We start from the raw sequence: 16,248 nt of genomic DNA on the forward strand, positions 1-16,248 counted from the left end.
ATTTAATTTCAACGTACTTGCAACCTATACACATGGACGCAGTATAATAAATCGGTCTATAATCAATTTTATTAACAATCCTAATAAATTGAGTCATACATGTAGGATATATTTGTTGTCTTAAGGGGGAAGGTGTTAAAGTCTCTTTGGGCTGCAAGCCCGACGTCGGTACACTTATGACAACAGCCAGCTCAAGTGCAGGGCGCGAAATTCAAAATATATTTTTTTGAAATATTTAACTTTCACACATTAACAAGTCCAATACAGCAAATGAAAGGTACACATCTTGTGAATCCAGCCAACATGTCCTATTTTTAAAATGTTTTACAGCGAAAACAGCACGTATATTTATGTTAGCTCACCACCAAATACAAAAAAGGACAGACATTTTTCACAGCACAGGTAGCATGCACAAAACCAACCTAACTAACCAAGAACCAACCAAACTAACCAAGAAACAACTTCATCAGATGACAGTCTTATAACATGTTATTCAATAAATCTATGTTTTGTTCGAAAAATGTGCATATTTCAGGTATAAATCATAGTTTACATTGCAGCTACAATCAGAAATTGCACCGAAAGCAGCCAGAATAATTACAGACACCAACGTCAAATAACTAATTACTCATCATAAAACATTTCTGAAAAATACATAGTGTACAGCAAATGAAAGACAGGCATCTTGTGATTCCAGCCAATATTTCCGATTTATTATGTGTTTTACAGCGAAAACACAATATAGCGTTATATTAGCTTACCACAATAGCCAGAAACACATGCCATTTCCCAGTAGCAAAAGGTTAGCGATCGTAACAAACCAGTAAAAGATATATAATTTTTGACTAACCTTGATATTCTTCATCAGATGACAGTCCTATAACATCAGGTTATACATACACTTATGTTTTGTTCGAAAATGTGCATATTTAGAGCTGAAATCAGTGGTTATACATGTTGCTATCTTAGCTACTTTTTCCACAACGTCTAAACAGCAACGATATTTTTCTGACACTTTTTATGACACACATATTCTGACCAAATAGCTATTCATAAACATAACTAAAAAATACATGTTGTATAGGAAATGATAGATCCATTAGTTCTTAATGAAATCGCAGTGTTAGAATTCTAAAAAATAACTTCATTACGACATCCAGCTTCGGTATAGCTGAGTACCCAAACGTTGGGCGCCGACGACTAGTTCACATGCACGACAGATATATGAAATAGCATCATAAAATGTTTCTTACTTTTGCTGATCTTTCATCAGAATGTTGGACAAGGGGTCCTTTGTCCAGAACAGTCGTTGTTTGGATTTAGAACGGCCACTTTCCCTCTCGAATTATCAAGCGCACTAGCCAAGTGGCACGAATCGCTCCATCGTCAACAAAGTCAGAGAACGGAACACGGCAAAACTCGCAAAAAAATTTCAATAATCTGATTAAACTATATTGAAAAAACATACTTTACGATGATATGGTCACATGTATCAAATAAAATCAAAGCCAGAGATAGTAGTCGCCTATAACGGCAGCTAAACAGAAAGCAAATCCAGGTACCGCCTCGCGCTCTCCAGAAAACCGGAAATGGGGGACACGTCATACAAAGAGCTTGTATTCCACTTCAGACCAAGATAAACACTAAATTTCTTCTCTCACCGCCTCTTGACATCAAGGGGAAGGTGTATGACGTGCATGTATACTCATACGTATCATGCCCATTTATAGGCAGGAAGTAGAACAGAGCCTCGATTTCAGACTTTCCACTTCCTGGTCAGGAAGTTTGTGCCAAATAAGTTCTGTTTGACTCACAGATATAATTCAAACGGTTTTAGAAACTAGAGAGTGTTTTCTATCCAATAGTAATAATAATATGCATATTGTACGAGCAAGAATTGAGTACGAGGCCGTTTGAAATGGGCACCTTTTATCTGGCTACTCAATACTGCCCCTGCAGCCCAAACAGGAGTGTCTGGCCCAGTGCTCCAGTTGTCTTGATAGATGTGGAGAGTCAACACCTTTAGTTGTTCCACCTTTTTGGTTTTTCTTTTGTTTGCCTCTTCTTTGGCAGATTTAGTGGGTCTCATGGTGGGTGTCTTTTAGGTCCCAGTTGTTGTTACTAGTCAACTTTCAGTGGACACTGAGAGCAAAACTGCAAGATTATGTTATAATACTTTTATTGGATCAAATGGTTGTTTTATGCAACAGAATAGAGGGTTCTTAGAACTATTGTGTCTGTGTGTTCTACTGAGGATGGGCCTCTGGGAGATAACACTGACAGGAGATTTACAATGTCTTTTGGGTGATAAAACCTAAAGAGACCGCATTCCAGAACATGAGTTAATGTTTCTGTTCTATATGGTACCAGGGAGAGATGACCCCAGGGCCAGACCCTGGTCTCTACACAAAGAGTACTGTTTTTACAGCAGATACTGTCTGATGAGAATTATAAGTATCTTTCATACAAATCTTAACCTTGTGACCTGTTCTATACATCTATTGTTCGTCATGTAGGTTGAAAGGGGTGTATCTTGGCTGTAAAAGACATTTGTACTTTTGTATCGTGGCTCTCAACGAATCATCTGGGGGTGATTTGTCGACCAGCCATCATTATCGTAAAACACTCAATTGATTCACTTTATATGTGTGCGTTGTCCTGACCTGCTCCCTTATTAATAAGTGAATAAAGAATTAGTTTCAGAATAACTCTGACTTGTGTGATAAGTTTGTCTCTCCTTATTTGATATAAAATAAATTAACCACATTTGGCGATGGGGATGTGAATCTTGATTTAGTGACCGCTCCTGACGACCTGGGTAAATGGTGCACGAGGGATCCCTCTAACTTGGGATCTTAGGGAGACCACACTTCGGGAACGGAGCAGATGGACCCACCTTTGATCTGAGAGGCAGCGAGCCGAGTGGATACCACATCTCGAACGTAGTTTCAAAAAAAAGAATGAGGTGAGCGAAACCAGTGGAGTTTTTAGAAAATCCTCGTAGGCTATGAGTGTGTATTCCTGTGTGAGGGGGGCACCTTGGAGGTGTAAACAGGGCCGAGGCAGCTATCTGTGTGAACTGGATGAAAACTAGAATCTGTGTTTACTAGTTAAGACCATTTATGATATAGTATAAGATAGTAAGGTGCACCTGTAATTGTTTTAAACCTGTAATTGTATTAAACCTGGACCCCATTTTAGAAGTATTGAAAGATGTAAATGTATGAGTTGCATTATCCTAGGAACTAACCATGAGATAGAAATGTGGAAATATGCCTAGGACACACGTTCCGCTAGCGGAACCCCCCCCCCCCCCCCCCCCAACATTCCACTGAAAAGGCAGCGCGGGAAATTCAAAAATATTTTTTAGAAATATTTCACTTTCACACATTAAGTCCAATACAGCAAATGAAAGATAAACATCTTGTGAATCCAGCTAACATGTCCGATTTTTAAAAATGTTTTACAGCGAAAACACAACACCACCAAATCCAAAAAAGCACAGACATTTTTTCACAGCAAAGATAGCTTTCACAAAACCCACAAATAGAGATAAAATTAATCACTAACGTTTGAACATCTTCATCAGATGAGTCATATGACATCATGTTACACAATACATTTATGTTTTGTTCGATAATGTGCATATATATATATAAAACAAATCTCAGTTTACATTGGCGCGTTACGTGCAGTAATGTTTTGATTCCAAAACATGTGGTGATTTTGCAGAAATACTCATAATAAACATTGATAAAAGATGCAAGTGTTATTCACAGAATTCAAGATAAACTTATCCTCTATGCAACCGCTGTGTCAGATTTCAAAATAAACTTTACGGAAAAATAATAATCTGAGAACGGCGCTCAGAGCACAATCCAGCCAAAGAAATAGTCACCATTTTGGCGTCAACAGAAGCTACAAAAACACTATAAATATCCACTTACCTTCGAATAACTTCATCAGAAGGCACTCCCAGGATTCCCAGTTCGACAATAAATGACTGATTTGTTCCATAAAGTTCCATAAAGCCCATCATTTAGCCACTTGTTGGTTAGCATGTTCAGCCCAGTAATCCATTTTCATGACGCACGAGCAATCCCTCCAGACAAAAACTCAAAAAGTTCCGTTACAGGTCGTAGAAACAAGTCAAATGATGTATGCAATCCATATTTAGGATGTGTTTAACATTAATCATCAATAAGGATCCAACCGGAGAATTTCATTGTCTGAAGAAAGAGCATTGGAACGAGAGCACTCTCTCTCGTGAGCGCGCAAAATGAGACTGAGAATTTCTGAAGACCACTCAGTAAAATAGCTCCTATGAGCCCCTCCTTTATAGTAGAATCATATAACCAAAATCTAAAGACGGTGACATCTAGTGGAAGCCCTAGGAAGTGTTTGCTCATCCATAACTATAAGGGGTATCATTTGGTACTGTTTTGAAAATCGAGTTCTCACTTCCTGTTTGGATTTCTTCTCAGGTTTTTGTCTGCCGTATGAGTTCTGTTATACTTACAGACATAATTCAAACAGTTTTAGAAACTTCAGAGTGTTTTCTATACAATAGTAATAATAATATGCATGTATTACCTTCTGGGACAGAGTAGGAGGAAATTCCGTTTGGGCACGCAATTTGTTCAAAGTGGAAACGCTGCCCCCTGTCCCGATGAAGTTTTAAAATATTGTTGAAAAACAACTAATTGATTATGTATGTTTGGGAATAGCATTGTGTGACTGTGATATGAGAGTTGTGTGACTGCGATAGGAGAGTTGTGTGACTGCGATAGGAGAGTTGTGTGACTGTGAAATGAGAGTTGTGTGACTATAGTTCCTCACAGAGATCTATAGTTCCTCACGGAGATCTATAGTTCCTCACGGAGCTCTGTAGTTCCTCACGGAGCTCTGTAGTTCCTCACGGAGCTCTGTAGTTCCTCACGGAGCTCTGTAGTTCCTCACGGAGCTCTGTAGTTCCTCACGGAGCTCTATAGTTCCTCACGGAGCTCTATAGTTCCTCACGTTCCTCCTAGAGGTCTATAGTTCCTCCTAGAGGTCTACAGTTCCTCCTAGAGGTCTATAGTTCCTCCTAGAGGTCTATAGTTCCTCCTAGAGGTCTATAGTTCCTCATATAGTAATATGATTAATCAGATGATTGACATGTGGATAATAAGTTTTGATATAACGTTATCTTGGAGGTCCGTTCCTTCACTGCCCATCATAGAAGATCACGGGGTGGTATTGAGAGCGGGATGATAGTTTAGAAAGCAGGGGAAGGTCTATAGTTCCTGGGAGGCTTGATTTTGCCGAGGTCTCTGGGAGGTTAGAGAACCGTTGAATTCCGGTCATTGTCCGGGAAACAAACGTATATTTTTGGGGTTCTGCTGGGAGTATGTTTGGAGAGCTGCTTCGTAGCTATGGAGAGTCCTAGAGAAAGCAAATAGAATGGTATACCGACACAGTCCAAATAACTTCAACATTTCGGCTATTTTTACTAGCAAGCTACCAAGGTGTCTGACTAGCTGTTGATGTTGAAGAAGCGTCCCGTCCACTAGATGATACGTCACAGTGGCAGAATCACCTTAAAGACGCACATCGCCATCTGCTGACTGGAATTGGTATCGCAGTTGAGAAAATACTTTCAGACAAAAAGCTAAAAAGCGACTGCTCCTAAAAAACAACGACTCCCTTTGAAAACGGGCGATTGTGGCATCAGAATATAAATAATGATGTACAATAAAAACATACATTAAAAATGAATCATAGGTAAACTACAAACATTGTAGACTTGATGCTAAATACAGATTTTTCAGCTTTAGTGTGTATATCATATTCACTTAGTTATATTAGGAAGTTTGCCATCTTTATGACCGCCCTGGTAACTTCACCCCAACTTCTCTTCTCCCCAGAACACAATAACTTAAGAACATAAGTGTTTATCTGACATTTCTGGAAAATTTAAGGGAAAATAAAAAATACAGCCCTAGCAGAGCCTCAAGTCCCATGGGGACGTCCTCGAGGGCGTGGATGTTCTCCCCATCAAAGGCCAGCGGGATTTCACTCTCATGGTGAAATGGATTTCCGCCGATGTGCAGTAAAGGAGTGAAGAGCGGTGAAATCTGTGTCAACAAAAGTAAGAAAAGATTAATACACACACAATTAACAAAGAACATAAATGTTCAGCTGTAGTTTTATATAAGCATGCACACCTATGTTTATGAAGAAACAGATGATTGGTGCATAGGCATACCTTGTCACGGACATAAAGGCCACTCGGGTCCTAATTGAAGCGGTAGGGCAAGAGCAGAATCGCAGATCTTACTACACAATGTAATGTAAAATAGAAGAATATCAACGATCACGGTGAACTGACGTTGAACCGGGTAGTCAGCTGCTGCTGCTCCAATACAGTATGGGGTGAGACGGTGAACTGATGTTGAACTGGGCAGTCAGCTGCTCCAATACAGTATGAGGTGAGACGGTGAACTGAAGTTGAACCGGGTAGTCAGCTGCTGCTGCTCCAATACAGTATGAGGTGAGACGGTGAACTGATGTTGAACTGGGCAGTCAGCTGCTCCAATACAGTATGAGTTGAGACGGTGAACTGATGTTGAACTGGGCAGTCAGCTGCTGCTGCTCCAATACAGTTGAGTTGAGACGGTGAACTGACGTTGAACCGGGCAGTCAGCTGCTGCTACTCCAATACAGTATGAGGTGAGACGGTGAACTGATGTTGAACTGGGCAGTCAGCTGCTGCTGTTCCAATACAGTATGAGGTGAGACGGTGAACTGACGTTGAACAGGGCAGTCAGCTGCTGCTGCTCCAATACAGTATGAGTTGAGACGGTGAACTGATGTTTAACTGGGCAGTCAGCTGCTGCTCCAATACAGTATGAGGTGAGACGGTGAACTGATGTTGAACCGGGCAGTCAGCTGCTGCTCCAATACAGTATGAGGTGAGACGGTGAACTGATGTTGAACCGGGCAGTCAGCTGCTGCTCCAATACAGTATGAGGTGAGACGTGAACTGACGTTGAACTGGGCAGTCAGCTGCTGCTGCTCCAATACAGTATGAGGTGAGACGGTGAACTGATGTTGAACCGGGCAGTCAGCTGCTGCTCCAATACAGTATGAGGTGAGACGTGTACTGACGTTGAACTGGGCAGTCAGCTGCTGCTGCACCAATACAGTATGAGGTGAGACGTGAACTGACGTTGAACTGGGCAGTCAGCTGCTGCTGCTCCAATACAGTATGAGGTGAGAAGGTGAACTGACCTTGAACCGGCCAGTCAGCTGCTGCTGCTCCAATACAGTGTGAGGTGAGACGGTGAACTTATGTTGAACCTAGCAGTCAGCTGCTGCTGCTCCAATACAGTATGAGGTGGGACGGTGAACTGACGTTGAACTGGGCAGTCAGCTGCTGCTGCTCCAATACAGTATGAGGTGGGACGGTGAACTGACGTTGAACTGGGCAGTCAGCTGCTGCTGCTCCAATACAGTATGAGGTGAGACGGTGAACTGGGCAGTCAGCTGCTGCTGCTCCAATACAGTGTGAGGTGAGACGGTGAACTGACACTGAACCGGACAGTCAGCTGCTGCTGCTCCAATACAGTATGAGGTGAGACGGTGAACTGATGTTTAACTGGGCAGTCAGCTGCTGCTGCTCCAATATAGTATGAGGTGAGACGGTGAACTGGGCAATCAGTCATTCATTCTGTACTATGAGTCTGGTCTAACATTGTTACTGCACATTGTGGTGGAAATTCTAACCAATAAGGAGAGACCTTGTCATTTCTTCAAACAATCAACCTTTATTTGATAAGAATTGCAATAATGTATCTGGTCAGCCCTACACTCTGAGGTGGAAGGCCGAGAGCTCGATGACACAAGGAGTTCAGAAGCCTTATATAGTCAAACTATCTTGTGCATATAGAAATCACGTGATCTTGGTATGTGTACGTGTGTGGAGAACGAGACACAGACTAACTGTGAATTGTTTGTCTCGTTCTGTAGCAACAGCTAGTTATTCTAGTTTTCCAATGAGGTGTCAAAACAACAGGAAATCACTCTAGACATAGTTCCTCTGAAGTAGATCAACGGTTCCCTGAATTGCGCCAGGCGCCTTTGGCCTGTTTGCTGAGAGGGTGTGTGGTTGCAGACCCACACAAACATACACATAAACTTCTCAACCTTAAAGATCCTTCAACACATTAGAAGTCATATAAACTTAGAGGTTAACATAGATTTTCCCCTCAGAACACAGAGATAAATCAGACCCAGCCTGAACGGTGTGATGTAGTAGGGAGTTGTAGTTTCTCTAGAGATAAATCATATCCAGCCTGAACGGTGTGATGTAGTAGGGAGTTGTAGTTTCTCTAGAGATGAATCAGACTCAGCCTGAACTGTGTGATGTAGTAGAGAGTTGTATTTTTCCCCACTCATTCACCCAATCTCTTTACAATGCTTATGCATATTCGGTGGCCTGACTGCATCAAAGGCCCATCCTGGTAGATCTGAACCTAATGCAGCTTGGAGTGATCAGATGACAGAAGTCACATTTAGGTGCCAGGTGTAACTGAGGTCGTAGATGCATCAAATCCATTACTTTTAATGTTTTATATGACATGACTAAATGTGTTTATTTCTGTGTTGCAGGGGCAGTCAAGAAATGGAACGGCAAGGCCACAAAACATGACATAAGCAGAGCTGTGGAAGACCACCTCAAGCCCCTGGGAGAGCCGGGGGTGGTGTTTACCACTCCACCACACCTTCAGCAGGCTGGAAAAGTGATACTGTTTTTCATACTAAGAGGGACCAAGAGTCTGTTGATTGGTCAGTCGTTGGGTTCATTTGTTGAAATCAAATGAAGCTTTATTTATACAGCACATTTCAGACATGGATGCAATGCACAGTAAGAAAAAAATGAAAATAAACAGAAATATTTAGTACACAACAAACAGAAGATTAACAGCTAAAAGACGAATGGGCACCCTAAGGAAATGCCATTGATTACAATATTAATTGGATGCAATATCCAACCCAAAATACAAGCTTGTTTTTTTAAGAGGGGCACTGAAAGTTGACTAGTAACAACAACTGGGACCTAAAAGACACCCACCATGAGACCCACTAAATCTGCCCAAGAAGAGGCAAACAAAAGAAACACCCACAACAAACTTAAAGACAGGAAGTGGAGCATTTTTTTTTTTAACTCACTAGCTTCTAGAACTCTCATCTTCCTAAAACTCACTAGCTTCTACAACTCTCATCTTCCTAAAACTCACTAGCTTCTAGAACTCTCGTCCCCTTGGAACGAGCCCAAACAAAACTAATCTTCAATATGGAAAAACGTGCAGTCAAAATGATTTGTGATCCATGGTCACGCACTGGCTAAACGCACAACACAAATCTTTTTTGACTGCCCACCCTTGAAACAATCAGCAACCAAGTTGTCATTACCACGGACATGTCTGATTTCAAGAGGAAACTCCTGCAATATCCGTAGTAACTTTCCACCTCACTGCGGAGCTTCTCTCTTTACAGGGTTCACTCAATAGGCATGTTACTGGATCTGGGCCCAGTCCCCAATGTCATGCTCTGGTACATTTGGGTTGGCACATCTGAGAATTAACCCTGATATTATTAAAGCAGGATAACAATGTCAATATAATTGTACCCCAAAATTGTCAGTTGGTTGCATAAATAATTATTACTAAATGTAACATGAATTGTAAACATGAAAACCAAACGTACAACCCTTTGTTAATATGTAGTGGCAATAATTCACGGAATGGAATAATTGGAATAATAAAACATGTACCTTTTGTCAGGCTGGATGTTTGAAATATGAGGTGATTTGAGTCATGCTTCTTCAGTAGTGGAATAAAGACAATTAGCACTTGAATGTTGTCAAGAAATACTGGAGTGATGTAGGATTGTTAATAAAATTGATTATAGACCAATTCATTATACTGAGTCCATGTGTATGGGCTGCAAGTACGTTGAAATTAAGTTGTTTTCAAGTCATTGAAAAAACAAACCGAAAAGGCATCTTTTCAACTACAACCAACATATATTGGACGTTGGGCATAGTCTTCTTTTCAAAGTCTTTTGAATGACATTTTGCTAAATGGGAATAGTGCAATGTCAAAACACAGTTTTAACGTGTCCAAATCAATAACCAATATGTAGTAACAGTTTGGGATATATTGAAAACCTAAACATTTTGAAGTGTTGCATTTTGATTCAAGTGGGTCACCAACGCGGTAAGTGTAACACAACTCTTTTTTTGAGTCACTTTTTGTTAAATCATATAAATAATACTCTTCCATTTCAGAGCCTGGATTTTTCCCCTGAGTCTAATATCCATATCATGTTGAAATCAATAGAACAGGGGACAAACATTTAGGGTCCTACATTGTGACATCATTAAAATACTCCTACTACAATGTTAAAACATTCTACATTGTGACATCATTAAAATACTGCTACTACAATGTTAAAACATTCTACATTGTGACATTAATTCATTGATATCATGAAACAACTCCTTCATGTATTTTCTGATGTTTAATCAGAGATCTTTTATCAGAGTATATCTTCCCACATTGATCACAGACAAAAGGCTTCTCTCCAGAATGTATTCTCTGGTGTGATTTCAGGGTTTGTAGCCGAATAGAACTCTTCCCACAGTGATCACAGCCATAAGGTTTCTCTCTGGTGTATAGTTAGATAGTTAGATGTAGTAAAACTCTTCCCACATTGATCACAGGTACAATGTTTCTCTCCTGTGTGTCCCATCATGCTGTTAAGATGAGTAAAACTCTTCCCACATTGATCACAGCCATAAGGTTTCTCTCTGGTGTATAGTTAGATAGCTAGATGTAGTAAAACTCTTCCCACATTGATCACAGCTATAAGGTTTCTCTCCTGTGTGTCCCCGCTGGTGTACTATCAGGCTGCTTGGCTGAGTAAAACTCCTCCCACATTGATAACAGTCATAAGGTTTCTCTCCTGTGTGTGTTCTATGGTGTGATTTCAGGGAGCTTGACTGAGTAAAACTCTTCCCACATTAATCACAACTATAAGGCTTCTCTCCTGTGTGTACTCGCTGGTGTATTTTAAGTTCTGATGAAGATTTGCAACGTTTCCCACAGTCAGAGCAGCAATGAGATTTCTTCCCTGTGGGTCTCTGCTGGTGTTTCTTGAGGAGTTCTGATGTGGAGAGACTCTTCTCTGCCTCGTCAGCATCATGATGTTGTTGAGACTCCCCAGAGGATCCACGATAGTCACGTCTCTCTCCTGTGTGAACGACAAAGTCAGACAGATGGTTAAAGGCCCACAACAGCAGTAATCCACTGTTTATTTGAGGTAAAAGGTGATGCCCAGAGCATACCCATGAAGTTCTACAACAATTGACACCTGTTAAATTATATGACTATTGTCTTGTTTTCACATTAGTAGTAACATCGATGATTGTAGGCTAGAAATAAGTTATTCATGTTGTTGAAACTCTAAGCAGTGTGCCAGATGACTTTTGGTCTCCAATATAGGCCCCTTCTGTGTTTATGAGGGCGATTGCGGCACTAGGGCGATGCAAATGCAATTTGGTTGTAGAAACTCCTCCCTGCTAATGCAGAAACCGCTAGTTATGGATGTAGTATATCTGGTAATGAGGAAACCAATAGTTATGGATGTAGTATATGTGCCTTGAACAAAAATGGTGAGCCAAGATTTTAGTTTTCCCACAATGTATTCTGAATATTACAGCGCACTATCAGCGCAAGATCAGGAGTGCTACTCAAGGAAACTCACATTAAGTTCTGTGTCTATTCACTAATTCACCACCGTGGGGGAAAACTCAGGGGAGTTCTCATAGGCTGACAGCAAAAATAGCCTCCTTTTACAGGTTGAATATGAGTGTATTTCACATTACTTTGGATTATAATTGTAATGCTCCTTTGAATGTCCTGATTAATATAATGTTTGTGTTATTGTCAAAAATGTACTACTTTATATTTAAAAACGACTTCAACCAGTAAAATGCTCTTTGGCTAGTTTTCCATCAGCCTGACAATGAGGGTTTGTACACTAACTGTTTGCCAAATTGTACATTAAGTGTTGAACAAATTGGCCCAGAACTTCACCTAACAACAACATAGACCTACTGTAGTATCCATAACTTCACCTAACAATAACATAGACCTACTGTAGGACCCATAACTTCACCTAACATCAACAACATAGACCTACTGTAGGACCAATATAGACCTACTGTAGAACCCATAACTTCACCTAACAACAACATAGACCTAGGACTATAAATCATTTAATATTTCAGGTGAAACATGGAAACTAAAATGTCTTTGTCATGACATTTCATAACCTGATCACCAGATAATTTTGTGAATAATCCCACTAGGCTACTCTGTAATGTGTGGTCATTCTAAATGTCCTGAATAAAGGAAAATAGCTCTGTGTGTTGTACAATAGCCTATCCATCAAGGAACAGTTCTCTACACAGTATGAGCAAAGTATCTCCGTGTCCAAACAGACTAATGGGACCCTACTGTAAATCAAGCAGACAATAACACATTATAAACATCAATATGTTAGGGATGTTGGATCCAACGTGGAGCACGGCATAGCTGTCTTTACCAGAGTAATGAATGAAGAAGCACTTTGCTTGTTGTTGCATGTCGTGATGTTTGTAATTGGACTGTCAAAATTGTCCGACAGCAAGATCCAGTATTTATGTTGTAGTTCATCATAAGCTGACTATAACTACTGTTCCCTGAAGGAGGGAAACTAGGTTTTCATAATGCTGACCAATACAGATACTAAATGAAACGGCCTATGGCAGACCACCCAGGCTTGATCCCACAAGATACGCCAGTTTTGTCTATTTATTAAATTGTCTTTCATTTGAAACACTCCTGTCAATGTTGAGTAAGGACGCACACCTGATTGCGCATATAGAAGTAGGATTAGTCTACCTGCCTATAAATGTGCCCATTTGGGGATGTCTGATAGTACTTCTCATTGTCTTAACGCTGCACCACTAATGAGTTGTGGAGCTTCTCAAAGTAATTTTTTCTTTACCTCAAACAGCAAGTAAACAAAGTCTTAATGAAATCAATTGCGAATGACAATAGTTCCTCAAAGTATTTTCATAAAATATTTCCTGCTCTCTTCCTTTCACCACTTGAGTGGTTACATTTCTCCAACCCCCATCCCTCAGCTGTTAACCAAACCAAGTCTCTGGGCAGCCATTTTGTTGCTTTTTAAAACCTAGGTTGTCCCTATAAAAAAGGTCACAATCAATCAACCAATCTGCAGTTGAAACAATAACAAAGCTGTAATTCCACCACTGTTTTGGTAATAAGATGATGATGGGCCTGGAGACATTTAACGACTCTCAAATTCATAGACAGATCTATGGATCCAAAGAATGACCATCCATGATATCAACATTACATTTTTAACCATGTTGAGGCATACAGTGTTGATTTACATTATTTCTAAACATTGGAGTAAAAAAAGCTTATTTGGGGTTCTGATGGGGTACAACAGTTGAACTAAGCTCATGAGGCATGTGTTATATTCTTCAAGAATCAATGGCTATAAATAAATAATTTAAACGTCAAAATATTGGACGTAGCAATTGCATATTTCCGCTTTAACACCAAACATCAGTTCAACAACTGCAGAGTTGGTGCCCGTTCATCATTAGAACTATTGGATGCCTTAAGATGCATTTGGGAAACCGGGCCCAGATATCCCGTTTCCTCCTCCTCCTTTTTTGATGTGAAATTCTCCTCTTTCACTCCAAAAACAGCATCATCCTCTTTGTCTTCTTTCACTGTAACTCTTTCTCTTCTATTTCACGGTAACAGCCTCACCCTCTACTTGTTTTTGTATTGAAACAGTCTCCTCTTCCTCCTCCCCTTTTACGATAACTTCTTCCTCCGTCCAGCAGACCTCTTCTTTAGCAGAAGGAGAGTAGCTTAGTGAACTCATGGTCGGGGATGTTAGCTAGCTAGGCTAATGCTAACTTAACCAGCCCGCTAGCTGACTAATAACAACACCATAAATATGGAATTCAATCGGATAACTAACTAGACGACAGAAGTGGGTTTTAAAACACAGTGGCTAATATCCACAAAAGCGTCTAAAGAGCTTTATTGGTTAGGCTATTTTGTCTAGCAAGCTACCGAGGTGTCTGACTAACTGTTGTTGCTATTGAAAGAAGCGTTCCGTCCACTAGATTAGACGTCACACTAGCAGCATTACCTTACATTCCCAGACCGCCATCTGTTGACTGGAGTGGGTAACGCAGTTGAGTAAAATGTACAGTCCTGGCCAAAAGTTTTGAGAATGACACAAATATTATTAGCAGTAGCGGTATGGACCTAGTCTGTTCATTATATACATCTACATGATGTATTGTTACACCATGTAGGAGCAGTATAGACCTAGTCTGTTCATTATATACATCTACATTATGTATTGTTACACCATGTAGGAGCAGAATATACCTACAGTAGCTAGCTAATTATTTAGATTCAGTTTGACTTAATGAAACTGCCTTAAATGTGCTGTAGTAAACATTTTTTATTCGCACTAATCAATCAACAGATTCAGGTCTTTGTATGTCTCAATATAATAGTATTATTTAATTAAATCCATTTACAATAATCTTTGTCTGAAAGTAAAATATGATCCGCAACTGCGTTTCCCACTCCAGTCAGCAGACGGCGACGTGCGTCTTTCAGGCGATGCTGCCAGCGTGACGTATAATCTAGTGGACGGTTCTTCATAAACAGCTCGTCAATCACCTCCGTAGCTTGCTAGCCAACATAGCCGAAAGATTCCAGCTATTTATACGCTTTCGGTGTATATTACCTACTGTGTTTTAGACACACTTCTGTCGTATCTACTTGTTAACCTATATAATATAATATTACGTTATTTTTTATTAGTCAGCTATAGTAGCTGGCTGGTTAAGTTAGCACTAGCCTTGTCGCTAATGATAGCTAGCTAGCTAACATCCCCGACCATGAGCTCCCTAAACTACTCTCCTCCTGTTAAAGAAGAGGTCTGCTGGACGGAGAAAGAAGCTCTGGGGCTGAATATTGTCGTGAAAGAGGAAAAGGAAGAAGAGGATGTGACAGTAAAACAAGAAGTAGGGGGTGAGGCTGTTACAGTGAAAGAAGAAGAGAAAGACGTTTCAGTGAAAGAAGAGGAAGACGCGTTCAGAGTGAAGGAGGAGGATGTTGCAGTAAAAGAAGAGGCGGAAGAGAAAGAGGAGGATGTTACAGTAAAAGAAGAGGGGGAAGAGAAAGAGGAGGATGTTACAGTAAAAGAAGAGGCGGAAGAGAAAGAGGAGGATGTTACAGTAAAAGAAGAGGAGGAAGGGAAAGAGGAGGATGCCGTTTTTGGATTGAAGAAGGAAGGGGAGATTACTGTCACATTGAAAGATAAAGAGGTGGAGATAGGAGATCTGATTAACACCAGTAAGTACCGCCTTAAATTTGTTTTTAACATTGGATATTCAGAGTTGGCTCGTCAATACCTATTCAACGGAGGGCCCAGGATGATGACTGATATGTCTAGAATCAGACGACGTAGAGAGTAAGCTACCCCTTGTATTCTCCGTTCCGTTTCCAAAAAGTGACTTAACATATATATTTGAGAAGGGTCTATCTGTTGACCGCAGACTGGGGGGAATGGCTTGTTGGGATTTTCATGTAGTGATGATTTACTACACATCGTGCCCCCCAATAGTGCCATGTGAGAGTTGGGTTGGCTACACCAAAGATTATGGATATACTGACAAGATGTCTCTCCGCCCTAACAAGGGGAGTTGTTGTCCACAAAGCTTCACTGCGGGTTGTCTAGCTCCCGCCTATCCTTTCTTTGGATTGGTGGATACATCTTATTATTGTAATCTATTGTTTATATTCTGAGGGTTGTTGTCGTCAACCGCCTGTATTCAATGGAGAGAGATACTAAGCTACTAGCATGAATATGCATAGCGATCTGGAGACTATAGTGTTTTTATTAAAGTTGTCGGTATGTCACGTGTCCACATAATAACTTAAGCATCTAGAGATGATTACAACCAACTGTAAACCTACTGGCATGACCTAGATAGATACAACCTACTGTATCCTACTGTGCATGACCTAGAGAGATACAATCTACTGTAACCTACTGACATTGACCTAGAGAGATAAACCTACTGTAAAA

General features: G+C 40.5%; 1 protein-coding gene across 1 annotated transcript in view; it reads left to right on the forward strand.

The window, feature by feature from the left end:
- Positions 1–16,248, forward strand: part of LOC120032741 (zinc finger protein 585A-like) — a 40,625-nt gene that overhangs the window by 1,259 nt on the left and 23,118 nt on the right. The window lies entirely within an intron of this gene.

This window comes from Salvelinus namaycush, chromosome 39 (genome assembly GCF_016432855.1).
Source record: "Salvelinus namaycush isolate Seneca chromosome 39, SaNama_1.0, whole genome shotgun sequence".
Classification (NCBI taxonomy): domain Eukaryota; kingdom Metazoa; phylum Chordata; class Actinopteri; order Salmoniformes; family Salmonidae; genus Salvelinus; species Salvelinus namaycush.